Genomic DNA, 20121 nt, shown 5'->3' on the forward strand with positions numbered 1-20121 from the left:
AAAAATCTCCCCAAAACAAACAAACAAACAAAAAAACAGAAACAGACTCATAAATACAGAGAATAAACTGGTGGTTGCCAGAGGGCAGGGAGGTGGGGGGATGGGTAAAATAAGTGAAGGGGATTAAGATGTACAAACTTTCAGTTATAAAATAAATAAGACGGGTGCCTGGGTGGCTCGGTTAAGCGTCTGCCTTAGGCTCAGGTCATAATCGCAGGATCCTGGAGTCGAGTCCTGCATCAGGCTCCCTGCTCAGCAGGGAGTCTGCTTCTCCCTCTGCCCCTCCTCCTGCTTTTGCGCTTGCTCTCTCTCACAAAAATAAATAAATAAGTAAATAAAATCTTTTAAAATATAAAAAAGTCACATAGACTAAAAGTGCAGCACAGGGAATATAGTCAATAATATTGTAATCACGTTGTATGGTGACAGGTGGTGTTTACACTTACCATGGAGAGCAAATGGGTAATGTACAGAATTGTCAAATCAGTATGTTGTACACCTGAAACTAATATAACACTGCATGTCAACTATACTTCAATAATAAAGATTTTTTAAAAAAACACAAAAGAGAGAAAAAGAGACAAAAATAGGAACAAAGAACATGGGCAATGAATAGAAAGCAGTAACATATATGGTAAATATTAATCAAGTTACATCAATATTACTATAACATCAAGTCTAAATACACAAATTAAAAGTGTCAGAATAAATAAAAAAACAAGATCCAATTATATGTGGTCTACAAGAAAACCACTTTTTTAAAAGACTTTATTTTAGAGAGAGAGAGAGAGCATGCACATGAGCAGAGGGAGGGACAGAGAGGGAGAGAATCTAAAGCAGACCCCCCCAATGTGCACAGAGCTCAACACAGGGCTCAATCTCATATGTGGGGCTTGATCTCTCTCTCAAGATCATGACCTGAGCCAAAACATAGACAAATATATAGATTAGATATAGATAGATAATTATAGATAAATATAAAGACATATGTAAATTAAAAGTAAAGGGATGGAGGGGTGCTGGGTGGCACAGTCAGTTGAGCAACCAACGCTTAGTTTCAGCTCAGGTCTTGATCTCAGGGTTGTGAGATCGAGTCCCACACTGGGCTCCATGCTTCACGTGGAATCTGCTTGAATTTCTCTCTCCCTCTTCCTCTGCCCCTCCCCATTGTATACTCTCTTAAAAAAAAAAAACTTTAAAAATCTTTAAAAAATCTTTAGGGGCACCTGGGTGGCTCAGTCGTTAAGTGTCTGCCTTCGACTCAGGTCATGATCCCAGGGTCCTGGGATCGAACCCCACATTGGGATCCCTGCTCAGTGGGAGGCCTGCTTCTCCTTCTTCCACTCCCCCCTGCTTGTGTTCTCTCTCTCTCTCGCTGTCAAATAAATGAATAAAATTAAAATATAAATAAATAAATAAATCATTCTTTAAAAAAAAATCTTTAAAAAAAAAACAAAGTAAATGGATAGAAAAGATACACCATACTAACACTAATCAAAAGAAAGTGGGAGGGGCACCTGGGTGGCTCAGTCATTAAGCATCTGCCTTCAGCTCAGGTCATGACCCCAGTGTACTAGGATTGAGCCCCACATCAGGCTCCCTGCTCAGTGGGGAGTCTGCTTCTCCCTCCCCCACTCCCCCAGCTTGTGTTCCCTCTCTCGCTGTCTCTCTCAATGTCAAATAAATAAATAAAATCTTAAAAAAAAAAAAAAACTTAAAAAAAGAAGGCGGGAGTACGGGATGCCTGGGTGGTTCAGTCAGTTGAGCATTTATCTGCCTTTGGCTAGGGTCATGATCTGGGGCTCCTGGGATCAAGTCCAGCGTCGGGCTCCTTGCTCAGCAGGGAGCCTGCTTCTCCCTCTGCCTGCTGTTCCTCCTGCTTGTGCTCTGACAAATAAATTAATTAAATCTTAAAAAAAAAAGTGGGAACAGCTATATTAATTTCAGACACAGACTTCAGAGCAAGGAGAGTTCAGAGATAAACAGGAGAATTACATAATGATAAAGGAATCAACTCTTCAAAAAGACACAACGCTTAACGTGTATGCACCTAATAATGATGCATCAAAATGCACGAGACAAAAACTGATAGAATTGCAAAGAAAAACAGATGAAGCTACTATTACAGCTGGAGACCTCAATACCCCTCTACCAGAAATGGACAGATACAGAAGGCAGAAAAAACAGTAAGAATATAGTTGAATTCAACAGCACAATCAATAAGCTGGATATAATTGTTATCTATCAACTACTTCATCCAACAATGGCAGAATACATATGGCTCTCAAGCTCACATGGAACATTCACCAACACAGATCACATATTCTGGGCCATAAAATATACCTTAACAAATTTAAAAGATAGAATTCATATAATGTCTCTTCTTAGACCACAGTGAAATTAAACTAGGAAAAAAAAAAAAACAGAGAGAAAATCCCCAAATATTTGGAGATTAAACAATGCACTTCTAAATTATAAACAGGCCAAAGAAGAAATCTCAAGAGGAATTTAGAAATAATTTGAACTAAATGAAAATGTAAATACAACTTTTCAAAATGTGTGGGATGCAGTGAAAGCAGTACTTAGAGGAAAAATGACAGCACTGAATGTATATATTAGAAAAGAAGATCTAAAATCAAAAACATAAGCTGCCACCTAAAAGAAAAACTAGAGGAAGAAAAACAAATTAAATCCAAAGTAAGCAAATGAGAAGAAAAAATAAAAATTAGAGCAGAAAACAGTAAAACTAAAGAAGGAAATCAACAGAAAAAAAAAATCAATGAAACCAAAAGCTCGTTCTTTGAAAAGATCAGTAAAATTGATAAAAAGAGAAATGACACAAATTACTAATATCAGAAGTGAGAGGGGGCAGGGTGCATGGGCTCAGGTGGTTAAGCGTCCAACTCTTGACTCTGGCTCAGGTCATGATCTCAGGGTCGTTAGATCAAGCCCTGCATCGGCCTTTGCTCTCAGTGTGGAGTCTACTTGTCCCTCTCCCTCTGTTCCTCATGCGTGCGTTCTCTCTCTCTGATAAATAAATAAAAAATAAAGAATAATCCCAGGGAATACCATGAACCTCTCTATGCCCATAAATTAGATAACTTGGATGAAATAGACCAATTCCTTGAAAGACACAATGTTCCAAAACGCACAAATGAAGAAATAGATGATTTGAATAGGCCTCTATCTATTAGAGAAACTGAATCATAATTAATAACCCTCCAAGACAGAAAGTACCAAGTTCTGATGAGTTCTCTGGTGAATTCTAGCAAACATGAAGACATTTTACCAATTCCCTACAATCTTATCTAGAAGATAGAAGCAGAGGGACTACTTCCTAATTTAGGCTATAGGTTAGCATCAGTCTAATACAAAACCAAAAAGACATTACAAGAAATCTAGACTAATATCTCTCATAAACATATATATAAAAGTCCTGAACAGAATATTATCCAACAATGTATAAAAAGAATTACATACCACAACCACATGGGATTTATCCTAACTATGCAAGGCTGGCTCAAATTTGAAAACTCAGTTAATACAATCCATCATATCAATGGACTAAAGAAAAATCACATGATCATATCATTAGATGCAGAAAAAGTATTTGACAATATTCAACATCCATTCATGATAAAAATTCTCAGCAAACTAGGAATAGAAAGGCACTTTCTCAATTTTATAAAAAAAAATCTACAGAAACCTGCATAGAGTTAAATAACATCACACTTAATGGTGAGAATCTCAAAGCTTTCCCACTAAGATCAGGAACAAGGCAACAATACCCTCTCTCACCACTCCTTTTCATACTGGAAGTCCTAACCAATGGAATAAAACAAGAAAAAGAAATAAAAGGTATATAGACTGGAAAAGAAGAAATACAACTGTATTTGTTCACAGATGATGTGACTGTCTATATAGAAAATCCCCCCCCCAAAAAAATCAGTAACAATGACTAAAACTCCTAGAATAATAAGTGATTATAGCAAGGTGTCAGGATACAAGATTAATATACAAAAGTCAATTGCTATCCTATATATCAGCAATGAACAGTGGAATTTGAAATTAAAAACATAATTTACATTAGCATCCCCCCAAAATGAAATACTTAGGTACAAATCTATTAAATATGTAAAGGATCCAAATGAGGAAAACTACAAAACTCTGATGAAAAAAAAAAATCAAAGAACTAAATAAATGGAAAGATAATCCATATTCATGAATCAAGACTCAATATTGTCAAGATGTCAGTTGTTCCCTACTTGATCTATAGAGTCAATACAATTCCAGCCAAAAGCCCGGCAAGTTATTTTGTGGATCCTGACAAATTGATTCTAAAGTTTATATGGAGAGGCAAAAACGCCATACTAGTCAACATAATATTGTAGGAGATGAATAAAGTTGGACTGATGTTACCAAACTTCAAGATTTATAATAAAGTTACACTAATCAAGACAGGATGGTATTTGCAAAAAGAATAGACAAACAGATCAATGAAAAAGAATACAGAGCTATGAAACAGATCACATATACATTCTTTAGAAAGAATTAGATGAGTTTGTTAGTATTAATAACCAAATGTTTTTCATATACAAACCTTATCAAATGTAATAAATGTGGGTTTTCCACTAGCAGACTGACTTCTAATTAAGTCATCAGTGGATTAATTTGGCAACTTTTATATTACTTTATATGATTAATCACCTCTATTTGTGTATCACTCACTGTGCTATATTCTTCCTCCTAATCTAAACAATTTGTTCATTCAGATGCTAAGTCACTCAGATACAAGAATCATCACCTTCACAACCCTTGGATGCATTAAGAGCTGCCTTCATTTCTTATGCTCAGCATGCTTTGAAAACTCATCCATTCTAACACCTTCCATTAGATTTGTAAAGCTATTAGAGTTAGGTTTTTAGTATTTAACTAATGGATAATTTGGTTTTGGAATCCTATAGGAAAAAGGCTGGCTTTTTACTCACTACTGGTTCTTCTACCATAATTATTACATTTTTGCCAATTCTTTCCCCCCACCCCCTTCTGGTCATTTCTCTAGTCCTGCAAAATCTTACCCATCTGGCTTTACAGAGTCAGCTGTAAAATTTTCAAAGAATCAAACAGATTCTCCACTCTAAAATACCCTTTTTAAATCAAACTTATGTCTCCTCACTGAAAATTAGTCAACTCTGTCCATTCCTGTTCCACCAGTGGAAAAAAAAAAAAAGAATGCTGAGGAAAGTTATAAATTTCTGTGGACAATGCCACCAATTGATAGAAGGGTTCTAAGAAACACTTGGCAAAACTCCAGAAACCACAATGTACTTCACCCACTCCTAAGGAAATGCACATTTTGTTTTCTTCACCCTCACAATTTGGAATTTAGAAAAATGTAGTGATACAATCCTTAAAGAAATGTCAATATTTCTGCAGCCCAATTCTAACAAAATAAAATGTAAATGACAGGTGAGAAATAATTATTTCTGTATTAAGCCACAGAATATGACCTTTTTTTGTCTGTTTCACTGGTGTAATACCAGTAAAACCACTTACACTTATGCCTGTTCAACTGACATGCAAATGAATTTGTGAATGAGCACAATCAAGAATCAAGTATCTTAACATTAATGATTATGCATAATGAATAATATTCTTTAAAAAATTATAGATCAGTATCTTGATGGGGTGTGGGTTACAACAATGCATACATTTTTCAAAACTGACTGGACTGTACAGATAAAACTTGTGCATTTCACTTTATATATATGTTGCCATATACATACATCATACATCAATTCTTAAAACTTAATAAGTTAGAATATGGAATGAGGAAAAGAAAAAAAAATCCTGTGGGGCTGGATTAGAATTGGAGGTTATTTGTATAAACTAAAATTATTTTTTTAATAATTTAAAAATGTATTTCCTAAATATGTTCACTGAAAGGGACTAGAAGCAATGACACCCAGTACCAATAAAAACACCTAATGCCCAGATCTTGGTTCCTATATATTCTTTCCAGTTAACACTAGGGGTGAGTTAACTGGAGATGACCATTTTCTCCCTGTCTCTTTACATGGCTGTGTCCTAACTTTCCTTTTTTTTTTTTTTTAAAGATATAACTATTTGAGAGAGAGAGAGCAAGGGGAGGGGGAGCGGTACAGGGAGAGGGAAAGAATCCTCAGGCAGACTACCTGCTGAGGGTGCAGAGCCCAACAAGGGGCTCAATCCCAAGACCCTGAGATCATGACTTGAGCCGAAATCAAGAGTTGGACACTTAAATGACTGAGCCACCCAGGTGCCCCTCAATTTCCCTTTTCATAAGGACACCAATCACACTGGATTAGGGCCCACTCTAATAGCATCATTTTAATTTGATGACCTCTGCAAAGACAGTATCTCCAAATAAGGGCACATTCTGAGGCACTAGCAATATTTTACGAGGGAATAAATGGAATTTTATGGAGAAACTTTATGAGAAACAAGAAATTTGCATGGTCTTCAAGTATCTCCCCATAGATAAACATAAACATTAGTTATAATGGGGAAAACAGTAACTATACCAATGGAGAAAATGGACATCTTGACCAGGCAATCAAAATTCGCATTACCAATGTAGGACAAGCATATTATGCCTCCAAATATGATACCCTGAGAAAGGACACATCATCATTTATGGAGAATTCGGGCCAGAGATGCATCACCTAAATCCAATAATGAAAAAACGTCAGATAACTCCAAATGGTGGAATATGGCATAAAATAACTGGCTTATATTCTTCAAAAATGTTAATGTCATACAAAATAAAAGATAACTACGGACCTGCTCCAAATTAAAGAGACATGAGAACTAAATACAATATGTGATCCCACATTCAAACCTCTACTATAGTAGAAGGAAAAAAATCTAATAAGAACTTACTTGAGACAACTAATGACACAGGAATAGAGATGTAGATTAAAGTAGTGTATCAATGTTAAATTTCCTGAATTTGATAACGTAAGCATGATTACATATGAGAATATCCTTGTTTCTGGAAAACAGAAACTGCAGCAGAAAGGGTCAAAGGCCATCATATATACAACTGTTACTCTCCCAAACAGTTCATGAAAAATTGTGTGTGTGTGTGTGTGTGTGTGTGTGTGTGTGTGTGTGTGTGTGTCTGTATGGGAAGGTGAAGGAATGAGGGAGAGAATGACACAAATGTGGAAAAATATAAAAAAACTGACAAATCTAGGTAAGAATATGTAGGAGTTCATTATGCAATTCTTACATCTTTTCTAAGTATGAATTTCAAAAATGAATTAAGTTCATGTGTTGTAGTCCTAAGCTCCAGTACCTCAGAATGTGACCTTATTTGGAGAGTGTCTTTGCAGAGGTCATCAAATTAAAATGATGTCACTAGAGTGGGCCCTACTCCAATGTGACTGGTATCCCTATAAAAAGAGGAAATTTGACACAGACATGTCCAAAGGAGACAGGGAGAAAACAGCCATCTACAACCCCAGGAATGCTTGAGGCTACAAGAAGTTAAGGAAAGAGGTCTGGAACAAAGCCTTCCCCAGTGCCTTCAGAGAAAGCATGGCCCAGGCAACAACGTGATTTTGGATGTGAGCCTCCAGAACCAGGAGAAAATAATTTTCTGCTATTCTAAGCAGAAACAAACAAACAAACAAACAAAAAAAGAATTAGAACAGCAATAAAACCACCATTAGAATATTATGCTAAAATAAAATACTTTTCACAGATTTCTGAGATGTTTTCACCAAATGAAGATGTTTAAAAAAACACAAATACTTGTATTCACTGTGTTTACCAAAGATTGAAGATATCATCAAACACCAACACTGTACTCTAAAACTGTGATATAAAAAAATTAACCAAACTCAATGCACTATCCCTAGAATATGTGCTTTTAATATAAACTAAATCCCAAATTGACAATATATTAAAACTGATTTAGCAAAGTTATCATTAAAGATCACATTATATATATTTTAAATCCCCCATTAGGATCAATAGACAAAGTGTTAAAACTAAAAAAAAAAAAAAAAAGTTAAAGGTTGAATGGTTTAAGTATACAACAATTAATTAGCTGTTTGTATATTAATAGAACAGTTTACAAAATATAATGGAAAAATAATCTCACAATGGCACTTAAAAATATACTTCAAAACTTTACTGAAAGTCAAAAAAAAAGATTAATAAAAGAAGGTATGCCATTTTATGTTAGAAAACTATACACCGTAAAAATGTCAGTTCTCTCCAAATCAAGGTATGCCATTTTATGAGTTAGAAAACTATACACTGTAAAAATGTCAGTTTTCTCCAAATCAATCAATAAATGTTACCAGGCTTTTGAAAGGAATCAGAAAAAAGGACTCTGAAGACATGTGGAAAAATAACCTTTGGAATACCCCACACTTTTGGAAAAAAAGGATTTACCTCACCAAGTATTAAAAAATAGTGAAAGCTACATCAATATAAACAGTGTGATTCTACTATCAAGAGACAGATTATACGGAGACCAAGAGTAGATCCAGAAATAACAGAATATAATAAAAGTGGCATCTCAAATCAGTAAAACATGTTGAGAGAACTTGCTAACCATTTGGGAAAAAACTTAAGTTGGATCCTTACCTTATGTAACAAAATTAATTCCAGATAAATAAAAGGTTAAAATGTAAAATAATATTGCAATGCAGAAGGAATTTCTAAGTTTGACATCAAAACTAGAAACCATAAAGGAAAGGCTGATGTAAATTGTTATTGGAGATAACACTGAATACAATTTTTTCTGTTTTATGTAGCAATCTTAATAAGCCTACATTATTACAATCCTGGTGTGCTTTTAGAGTTGTGGCTAGGGCAGTAAGATCACAGTATTATATTCTACCCATTTGACTTCACTTTAAAGAGAACAATTTTCCACTCTGATTTGACAACTGGCTTTTCCTGTAATGGTTAGGAGGTTATTGAATAATAAAAAGTACTTACCTCCTTTTTTCACATTTCTGTGATTGCTATCTTTAGTTGGAATGAAAAATTATCTAATTCCTATAAGCTGGTACTGAGTTATTAAAATAGAGATCAATTTTTTAAAATTAATATCCTAGGTAAACAAATAATACCTACCTACAAAAATTGTTTTTCTCCCTGAATCTAGTACCCCTGGATCTGAGTGCTACTTGCACCCTGACTGGTTAAATCACCTATGTTATAAGCAAATGTTTGCTCTGCAGAAAGAAAACAAGCGCTACTTATTTAAATGGGATATCTCTTGTCAAATCCCTAGGTTCTTCTCCCTGTCCTTCACACCACAGTCATTCAAGTGTTTGTATCTGCAGTAGTATTCCTAGTATGTCAAGAAGTATTCCTAATGTCGTTCAGACTTTTTAACATCATTATTTTTACTTTCCAAATCCTCTTTTGTCCTTTCATAAATTAGCCCCAAAGGTAGCATTATAAGATATAAAACCTGTTATAATAATGAATTTACACAGGGCTTAAGGGCTTAAACCAGCAAGAGTCCACCCTCAGCGCCAATTTAGCACGTTCCTCAGCCACCACTTGGGACTTAGGTCAAAAGCTGTGGAAGGCAGTAGAGTCCTATCACAGCAGGTAGGACTTCCATTCAGAGGAGTACTGAGACGTTGAAGATGAGGGCAGAAAACCCCGCAGCACAAACTCCATCAAGGACACCGACAAGAATGGGTTTTCAGACATGAATGGTGGTGGGCAGTTAGAACAGTGATTGGAGTGAGTTAAGGGAAAGCGAGGGAGAGGAGATACTGCAAGTAGACAGCTAACTCTTTGAAGCAGGCGGCTACGCAGTGAGAGTGAAAGATGACTTTGTTACCTAAGTCTCTACTTCAGATTGTTCGCTGATGGGGAATAAACCAATGAGGAGGCAAGGACTAAAGAACAGAGAGGAGAAACAGTGAAAATTCTCCTAGATACCACAAACAAATAGAGCTAATGTGGCGATATTTATCTCTGTGCTTATATCGACCTCAACAAAAAGAATTTGGCATTTTTGAACAAGCTGCCCTATAAATTTCCTTGTCATACTGGGGAGGTGGGGCGAGGGCGAGGAAAAGCTTAGGCAGGCTCCATGCCCAGCGCAGAGCCTGATGCAGGGCTCAATCAGAATCAAGAGTCAGATGCTTAACCAACTAAGCCACCCAGATGCCCCTCTTGGTCGTATTTTTAATTCTTAAGCAACAATATATTCATACAGACTCATTTATGAATTACTGGTGTTCAAAACATTAATTTCTTTGTTCTCTACACACTCTTAAGTAACTTCAACATATGTAAGGGATTTTACGTCCAGGAAATTTCTCTTCGTATATATGCATGACTTTTTTCTCACAGCAGCATCACTAACTTTATTTAATTCTCATTTTTTATTTATTTTTTTTTAAGATTTTATTCATTTATTTGACAAGAGAGAGACACAGCGTGAGAGAGGGAACACAAGCAGGGGGAGTGGGAGAGGGAGAAGCAGGCCTCCCGCTGAGCCGGGAGCCTGATGCAGGACTCGATCCCAGGACCCTGGGATCATGACCTGAACCGAAGGCAGATGCTTAACCAACTGAACCACCCAGGTGCCCCCCTCATTCTCATTTTTAAAAAATTCCTGCTGATGTTCGAGCTCGTTTGTAGTAAAGTTTTTCATTACACATCTTTTTCACATACTGTGTTAATCATAGTTCTTACTATAAATTAAGTCCTAAACCGTGGTCTTTTGATAGACACATGTAAAAATGTTCTTTATTTTCACAAAGAATTATACATTTTTTCCTAAAACACAAGCGGCTCTATCTTAGGTTTCTCCCTTTTGACAGAGATATCAGCAGTCAGTTTAGTACTGGGGAGACATCAGGGAATGCCAGAGATCAGAGTACCCTCTACTTAGCTCGCCCGACTGCTGTTAACTGGGGAACAAAAGACCTGTGCCACCTATCATCCAGTTTTTCAAGATGAGAAAAAATCTGGATTTTCTTTTTGTATAATCTCCCAATTTTTAATTGTTTGCAACTAATTAGAAAAATACAGTATAAACCAAAAATAAAATGCCTGCAGGCCAAATCGAGCTGACATGCCATTGGTTTACAACCTCTAGGTTAAGGGATCATAATGGGTCTGCTTACTTTTTTTTTCACTTTTTTCTTGATTTTAGGTCATTCTTCCTTCCAAGAAGGGATATCACAAGTCTGTCCTTTTTTTCTTAAGATTTTATTTATTTATTATTTATTTATTTGAGAGAGAGTGTGAGAGAGAGCACAAGTGGGGGCGGGGTGAAGGGCAGAGGGAGAGGGAGAAGCAGGCTCCCCGCTGAGCAGGGAGCCCGACGTGGGGCTCCATCCCAGAACCCTGGGATCATGACTTGAGCCGAAGGCAGACATTTAACCGACTGAACCACCCAAGTGCCCCCACTAGTCTTTCTTTAAAATACTCATTCAGAGATTCAAAGTGAGGTTAAATGACCTACCACCATCACCAAGTGCCATTAAACATTTCTCTTTTTTAAAGTAATATACCATATTTGCATTTTGATACTAGTTTGGGGTTGGAATGAAATTCACCTTTAAATTTACACTTGTTCTTGAGACGTTTTCATCTACAAAAGTACGACAATTAGCATTTATAGAGCACCTACAGTGGGCCAGGCACATTACTAAGCATTTTCACACTTTGGTATTTCATTAAAGCCAAAATTACCTTGTAAAGTAGATTTTATTATCTCATTTTACAGACGATTTGCAATAGTTCACGAAGTGCCCAGTTTTTGTTTCTCTGCCCTCAGAATCCAGACGAAATGGTTGGTTAGGCTTGCTTTTTTGACAGGTATCATCAATCAAGAATTACAACCACCTTAAATAAATCACAATAACAAAAATGCAAAGTGAAAGTATTGAAGGATGATATCCTTTGAAAAAACAGCTAAACCTTCATTTCAACTCCCTAAATTCCTTAGGTCCACTGATCTTCCAGTCACTGAAAGAATCATAGTTATTTTCAAGACAAGTAAAATTGAAGTCAGCTCTTCTTTTGGTTCATGTTTCTTTTCTAGGGCCTCTAAAAACACTGACCATTTTACAAAAAAACGAATCTTTTCATTAATTAAAGAGGAGCACAAAAAGAGCACAGGCCGCTGTCACCAAGAAATTACTGAGCATGTGTGCTGGGCAAGGCCGAGTGCAAGGCCCTGTAACACAGAACTAAGTACGGTTCCCTACTCCCTTGGAGCTCACAGTTTCTAGAAAGGGAAACAGATCTTAAAGAAATGTCCATACAAGTAACAATTTAATTACAGTCATGGTAAGTGCCACCAAGGAAACTTAAAATGGGGTGCTATGATAGCTTTCATAAAGTTGGGCAAGTCTAAGTAATCATTGGGCAGAATCTCAATATAATCAGGGAAGTAAAAAGACAAACTGCTCCTTCCTGTGAAGTGGCTCCTTTAAAAAACATACAGTCTGAAGGATTACATTAAATCTCTACAAATACCCGATTCTATTTATATTTTATATATCCTAGCATAAGTTTCTTTAAATTCAATTCTGATGTCTTCAAAGCCACTCACTCCCCTACAAGACACACACACATAAATAATGAACTTCAGTATTTTGAAAAGCAAAACATTTATCAGCATTTAAGTCCACGGCTCAACGAACATTTAAATATGACACACATTATATATTTATAAAAATTAAAAACAGACAAAACCAGTAACATTTATCAAATAATGTGGAAATGGTTAAAATGCAACTTGTATTGAAACCATGTAAACAAAACCGTAATGTTAATTTTTTAAGTATATGGAAATTAGGATAGATGGGTCAATTACTTGGTTTTTGAAAAAACATAAGAATAACATGGGTTAGGAAAGTACAAAAGCAGCAAAGCACTAAAACTGGTCATAGTCTTCCAGTAAAAATATGGCACCTAATATAAGGAAAAAATATAAAAACTTTTAAAATATGCTTAAGAAAATGTGTCCAAAATGTCTCAAATATCACTAGCAATTAACGATTTTATGTCAAAATAATAAAAAACAAATGTACAAACTGTTCAAATACAATAAATACATATAAATATAAATACATTAAACATCTCTCAAGGGGTGCCTGGGTGGCCCAGTCGTTAAGCGTCTGCCTTTGGCTCGGGTCATGATCCCAGGGTCCTGGGATCCAGCCCGGCATCAGGCTCCCTGCTCAGTGGGAGGCCTGCTTCTCCTTCTCCCACTCCCCCTGCTTGTGTTCCCCCTCTCACTGTCTCTCTCTCTCTCTGTCAAATAAATAAATAAATAAATATTTTTAAAAAATTTTTCTAAAAAAAAAGATCTCTCATGAGATTTAGCTGCGTTTTCCTATTTTTTCCAAGGCTTACCTGCATCTAATTTATATATATATATACTTAATGGTTCAAGTAACATCCTACGGAGTGTACTCTATTCTCACCAGTCACTTTTAAACATCTTCCTTGTTTCATTCAGTTATGACTTCATTCAGTCATAACTTTGTTAGTTATATAGGGAACCACATGACAATCTTTTTGGAACAAGGTCCACACTTAGACACATGAAGTTCAAAAGAAAGGTCCACGTGGTCCTGAAAATATCATGTGACTTGAAGCATGAAAAATTCACAAATCCTCACAAACTCAGCTTTTCTTGCCCCTTCCAAAAACTGCCTTTAAAAGGACAAGTGAACAGGTGCACTTGGGTGGCTAAGTCATTCAGCATCTGCCTTCAGCTCAGGTCATGGTCCCAGGGTCCTGGGATCAAGCCCCACATCGGGCTCCCTGCTCAGTGGGAAGCCTGTTTCTCCCTCTCCCACTCCCCCTGCTTGTGTTCCCTCTCTCGTTGTGTCTCTCTCTGTCAAATAAATAAAAATATCTTAAAAAAACAAAAAGGACAAGTGAACCAAAACAGGAGTCATCTTATCATCCCATATTTATTTAAAATCTAATACATTTAGGAGTGACTGGGTGGCTCAGTCGGTTAAGCATCTGCCTTCGCTCAAGTCATGATCTCGGAGTCCTGGGATGGAGCCCAGGGTTGGACTTCCTGCTCAGCAGGGAGCCTGCTTCTCCTCTCCCTCTGCTGGTCCCCCTGCTTGTGCTCTCTCGCTCTGTCAAATAAATAAATAAAATCTTAAAAAAAAAATCTAAGGGTGCCTGGGTGGCTCAGTCGTTAAGTGTCTGCCTTCGGCTCAGGTCATGATCCCAGATTCCTGGGATCAAGTCCCACATGGGGCTCCCTGCTCAGCAGGAAGCCTGCTTCTCCCTCTCCCACTCTCCCTGCTTGTGTTCCTGCTCTTGCTATCTGTCAAATAAATAAATAAAATCCTTAAAAAAAAATCTAATACATTTAGGTACTCCATATATATGATGTAATAGAAGCCAGACAGAAAGTCATGTAACCAGGCTTCCAGCACAGTGTGGCTGGCTTTCACTTTCCTTGTAAGCTAATACCTACTTTACCAGGTTATTTTAAAAGATCCTCCCCCAAAACGGCACAATATTTGGCATACTGTATGTACACAAATGGTGGCTAGTATAATTATTTTAAATCAAATTAGAGACAGGAAACAAACAGAAAGAAAATGAACAGTACAAACTGGCATTAGAAGCCCTATCGAAGCAGAGAAAAGGAAGAAATGCCCAGGAGCCCAGCTGAAACTAAAGCTTCACGGAGAAGGTAAGAGAAAGGCTCTGCCTATCAAGAAGTCTCGGACTTATCAGACAAGAGGGAGGAGCGATTAACAGAGAAGCAGAGATAAGACTACAAAATTAGGGGCACAACATAGAAAGCTAAATCCAGTATCATTATTGGTGAGCAAAAAAAAGAAAGAAAAGAAGAAGAAATTAGAACTAAATCATGCACTAGAAAGAATAAAACCTGTATGAACAGGACAAAACAGATCAAGTCCCAATGTCTAATCACAAATTTTTATCACCGGTTATCTTTTCTCTTTTAGGAAAAAAAAAAGGGGTCTTGAGACAACAGTCTGTTTAGAAAATACAACACCTACTCTCAAAATACTAAAAAGACATACAAATGTGACTACCTATAATATAATCTGACTACTGATGATAATGACCTTCTTCAGAAGAGTATTAAGCAAATCGATGAACATTACTAATACTTAAAATGACCTAGAAATGAGGGAGGAAACGCAATACTTTTTATTGGGCTGATAATGTTTAGAAGAGGTATAAGTAGTTTACAAATAATGCTTAAGCTTCTTAAACCCTCAGAAATGAGACTAGTTACATATAAACGTATTTATGAAATATAAGGATCCCCCATTTTTTGAAGTTCAAACTAGGCTACTTCCCTTTTTGGAAAGACCTACATGAGTACCTATTTTCACTAACCAAAAGACATCCAGAGAGGATTTTCGCTTTTATGTAAAAGGCAAAAAGCAAACACAGCGTTCAGTTTGTTTCGCAGCGAGCCATTAGAGAAAGAGTGCGCATGCAGCAGCTAGAGTGGCGCCACCAAGCTCCTTCTCCAGGAACTGCACCCAACATCTCAGCAGCAAGGTCCCTGGCGTTTGGAACAGTGTGGGTAGACTTGCGCTTTATCTTGATTTATTTTGTGCATTCATTAGCAAGATATGTCCTAAGGTACCAGAAAAACCTAAGAGAAGTTATTCTTGGGGTCTGGGAATGCTCGAAAAATTTCCCATATAAATTAATGGTAGCTGCTTCTTCACTTCATGCCATTTTGGTTTTTACCAGGACAGGTCTCACAGGAACACTCTATTTTCAGATAGCAGGGGAAACATGCACATTCAAATTTTAATAACCATTTTTTAAATGATTCCTTGAAGGTTTAAAAAAAAAAGTTTATATTCTTACTAAAACTAAACTGGGAAAAATTACAACATAAATCAAGTTAACATTCAGTATATGGCACTGGGATTTTTATGACAGTTTTTATGTGAACAATCTTTTTAAAGTCTTCATTAATCTAAGAGCAGCAAGGATACAGAACAAAAGAAATATTGTAACTGCTTTGGGGACTTTTTACCACCATATTTCAAAAACACACAAACAGTCCAATTCATGCCATTTTGTGCCAAGAAAGCTATTTTTCCCCTCAAAATACAATTTAAAATACTCTCTAAATTTAACTCAATATTAATATGATTTAAATTTACATTTAACTGCAATATAAAAATATATCTTGTAGGCCTTTCAAAGAAAGTATCTTTTTTAAAAATACCTCTGAATATACAAAGAAATAATCTTTAGGCTTACTTGGAAGCTAAGCTATATAAAAGTAAAGCCTTTAATAGAAAAAATAGTGACTTTTACAAATATTTAAGTTAAAATGGCTCTCTTTTGGAGCCCTGTCAGAGAAAATATCTAAGTCTGCAGCTCCCTAAGTGGGGGCAGGGTTGAAGATAACTGCTGCAAAAGCGATCCTAGCTTTACCAGTGCGGCTCTCGACTTGAAGTGCAGTGGTAGGCTCTGGAACAAAGAATGTGTAACCTGATCTCTTTTCCTTCTCTCCTCCTTCACAGCAACATTTAGAAAGTAATTTAACCTCTCAAAATGGCATCTTTGTGCTGCTTAGGGGAAAAACATCTACTCACTAGTACAGCGTAAGGGAAAAAAATAAGAAATCAAATCACTTTTTTAAAAATGGGTTTTCCTTTACAGTGATATTTTTGTGTCAAACATTGAGTATACAGACAAGCCAATTAAAAATGAAGACTATTTTTGCTACGTGAAGGCCCACAACGCAGGTTTTAAGAACAATTTGTCAAACATCCAGACAAGCCAATTATAAATGAAGACTATTTTTGCTACGTGAAAGCCCACAACACAAGATTAAAAAATGCAGCTCAAGTTTTAAGAACAATTAGTCTTATTAATACAAGGTGGAATTAGTATTTATTTTGCTTCTACAACAAAGACAGTCATTAGCTCCAAAGAAGTTTCCAGGAGAAAAAATAATTAAGAATACAAGTAATCTGGATAAATTTGAATTTAAAATCTTTCTGTCTAAAAGAATCATGCAAGTTATATATGCTTTTAATTTTAATATTATCTCTTCATTTACCCTAATTTAATAAAGGAGACAAGTCAGTTTGAAAATCTGGAGAATAAAAACCTGAAAAAGAAAATCTGCTAGCCAGGTATCAAAGGATGTACTGAACATTCTCACCACTGTCAAAATGTTTAAAGGTATCCTAAAATACCACCAAAATTTTATCTGACTTTTATATATCTCAAAGCACTTCTACATTCATGACATTATTTGATCCTCACAACAACCTTGTGAGTTAGGTGGTCACGAATTTGCTTAGTTGAGACAGTCACAAAAAGGTTGGTGGAAGTCTCTTAACTCCAGTCGATAGCCCCAAACTATTTCTATTTCAGTACATACCAGTAAGCATTATTACCCCCTTTTCACCAGAGAGGAAACAGGCTCAGAAGTAAATACCTTGCTAAGGTCACAATACTGATATACTTAACTGTAATCCTTACACCTATCAAAATAGATAAAACAGTTTAATCAATGTAACCAACAAAAAAGCCAACTGTAGTAGAATCATGGTCCCCTCAAAGACATCCAAGTCCTAACACCCTTGGAACCTGTGAATGTTATCTTTTATGCAAGGGACTTTAGCAGATGTGATCAAGGGTACAGGAAACTGAGATAAGATTATCCTGTTGGTCTCAATCGAATCGTGGTCCTTAAAAGCAGAGAACCTTTCCCAGCTATGGTTTGAAAGAAACAGATGACGGTGGGTCAGAAAGATGAGAGACCACGTTGGCTTAAAAGATGAGGAGGCAGGAGGCCATGAACCAAGGATTGTGGTTGGCCTCTGGAAGCTGGAAAAGACAAAGAATCAGATTCTCCCCAGGAGCCTCCAAAAAGGAACACAGTCCTGCAGATACCTTGATTTTAGCCTGGCGAGACCTGTGTTGGACTTTTGAGCTGCAGAGCTGTAACATAATAAATCTGTGCTATTTAAACCACTAAGTAAACCACTAAGTGGTAATTATTACAGCAGCAACAGAAAACTAATATACCAATTGTACTATAAAACTGACTGCTATAGACTGAATGCCTGTATCCCTCCAAAATGTGAGAAATAAATGTCTGTTTATAACCCACTCACTTTATGGTATCTTGTAACAGCAGCCTACACACTAAGACAATTGACTACTTTGTTTTTTAAAATCTTACAATACTAAAAAACAATCTGCCAATGAGCAGATGTGTCAGCAGAAATCCTATCCTGCATACAGATGAAATAAAAGTACAGGTATCGGGCGCCTGGGTGGCTCAGTTGGTTAAGCGACTGCCTTCGGCTCAGGTCATGATCCTGGAGTCCCGGGATCGAGTCCCACATCGGGCTTCCTGCTCGGCAGGGAGTCTGCTTCTCCCTCTGACCCTCTTCCCTCTCGTGCTCTCTGTCTCTCATTCTCTCTCTCTCAAATAAATAAATAAATAAAATCTTTAAAAAAAAAAAAAAGTACAGGTATCCATCACTACACAACTAGGTGTGCTGCTAATGACATTCCGGCCCAATGTTATATCTAGAAAGGCTATTAATTAATCAATCATTCAGTCATACATGTCTCAGTTTAAATGGAAATTTTTTTCTTCTTTTTTTTTATTAACATATAATGTATTATTTGTTTCAGGGGTACAGGTCTGTGATTCATCAGTCTTACACAATTCACAGCACTCACCATAGCACATACCCTCCCCAGTATCCATCACCCAGCCACCCCATCCCTCCCACCCCCCTCCACTCCAGCAACCCTCAGTTTGTTTCCTGAGGTTAAAAGTCTCTTATGGTTTGTCTCCCTCTCTGGTTTTGTCCCGTTTCAATTTTTCCTCTCTTCCCCCATGATCCTCTGCCTTGATTCTCAAATTCCATATATCAGCAAGATCATATGATAATTGTCTTTTCTCTGATTGACTTATTTCACTTAGCATAATTCCCTCTAGTTCCATTCACATCGTTGCAAATGGCAAGATTTCATTTTTGATGACTGCATAATATTCCTGTGTGTGCGTGTGTGTGTGTGTGTGTGTGTGTGTGTGTGTGTGTGTGTTGTATCACAAAAAATTTTCCTTTGACCATAAATAAGCTTCTAAGTGCTTAAAAAATTACTTGGAATTCAATTATCATTACTATTAGGATACACAATGGATTTAAATGACAAACATTTTACAGATTTGATAAGAAATTAACAACATTAAAGGTAAAAATTTTACCAGAAATGTTAATTAGATGGGCCTTTCTTTTTTCACTCAGTTCATTCATCTGTTTGAATAATTATTGCTAAAATTAGACGATTCAGCATATTCTTGTTGTTTTTTAAGATTTTATTTATTTATTTGAGAGAGAGAGAGCGAGCGAGCAGGGGGAAGGGCAGAGGGAGAAGCAGACTCCCTGCAGGGAGTCTGATCCAGTGCTGGATCTCAGGACCCTGGGATCATGACCCGAGCCTAAGGCCAACGTTTAACCAACCGAGCAAAACAGGCACCCCCGTTTTTTCATTTTTTAAAAGAAAGCATGGAGAAATTATGTTCATATAAATAGGTGAATGGGAACAGAAGGTATTTTGTCAGTAGTCACATAAGTTTTAAAATTCCTTCTGAGTTATTTGCTGAAAAATCCCATAGTGATTTACCATCAAAAATGTTTTCAATGATTTAGCAGCTGATTATTTCTGAAAACTGGAATTGAAAAATCCTTCAATTTCACTGGAAGCAAAAAATTGGAAGCCATTAATGGATTTACTCCCCAAAAATTAAAGCTATTTACTTTCTCAATGCTAACACCAACATTTGCAATTGCCACTTTAGTGATCCCTGAGGTTTTGTTTAGTTTTTGGAGATATATTTAACATACCATAAAATTCACTCTTTTCAAGTGTTCAATTCAGGGGTACCTGGGTGGCTCAATTGGTTAAGCAACTGCCTTTGGCTTAGGTCATGATCCTGGAGTCCTAGGATCAAGTCCCGCATTGGGCGGGCTCCCTGCTCAGCAGGGAGTCTGCTTCTCCCTCTGACCTTCCCCCATCTTGTGCTCTCTCTCACTCTCTCTCTCTCAAATAAATAAGTAAAATTAA

General features: G+C 36.7%; 1 protein-coding gene across 9 annotated transcripts in view; it reads right to left on the reverse strand.

Moving 5' to 3' along the window:
• The window catches only part of BMPR1A (bone morphogenetic protein receptor type 1A), a 146947-nt gene that overhangs the window by 90468 nt on the left and 36358 nt on the right, over window positions 1-20121 (reverse strand). For 5 of the 9 annotated variants that reach the window (XM_073878713.1, XM_073878717.1, XM_025880812.2 and 2 more), the window contains one exon: window positions 11728-11880. The exons of 3 other annotated variants lie outside the window; for them this stretch is intronic. The gene's annotated coding sequence lies outside the window, so the exon portion shown is untranslated. Of the gene's footprint in view, window positions 1-446; window positions 469-11727; window positions 11881-20121 lie in introns of those variants that run through there. One more of the 9 variants, XM_073878716.1, reaches the window with a different exon arrangement.

Source organism: Callorhinus ursinus, unplaced genomic scaffold (assembly GCF_003265705.2).
Source record: "Callorhinus ursinus isolate GAN/ISIS: 27379988/994484 unplaced genomic scaffold, GSC_fseal_2.0 scaffold31, whole genome shotgun sequence".
Classification (NCBI taxonomy): domain Eukaryota; kingdom Metazoa; phylum Chordata; class Mammalia; order Carnivora; family Otariidae; genus Callorhinus; species Callorhinus ursinus.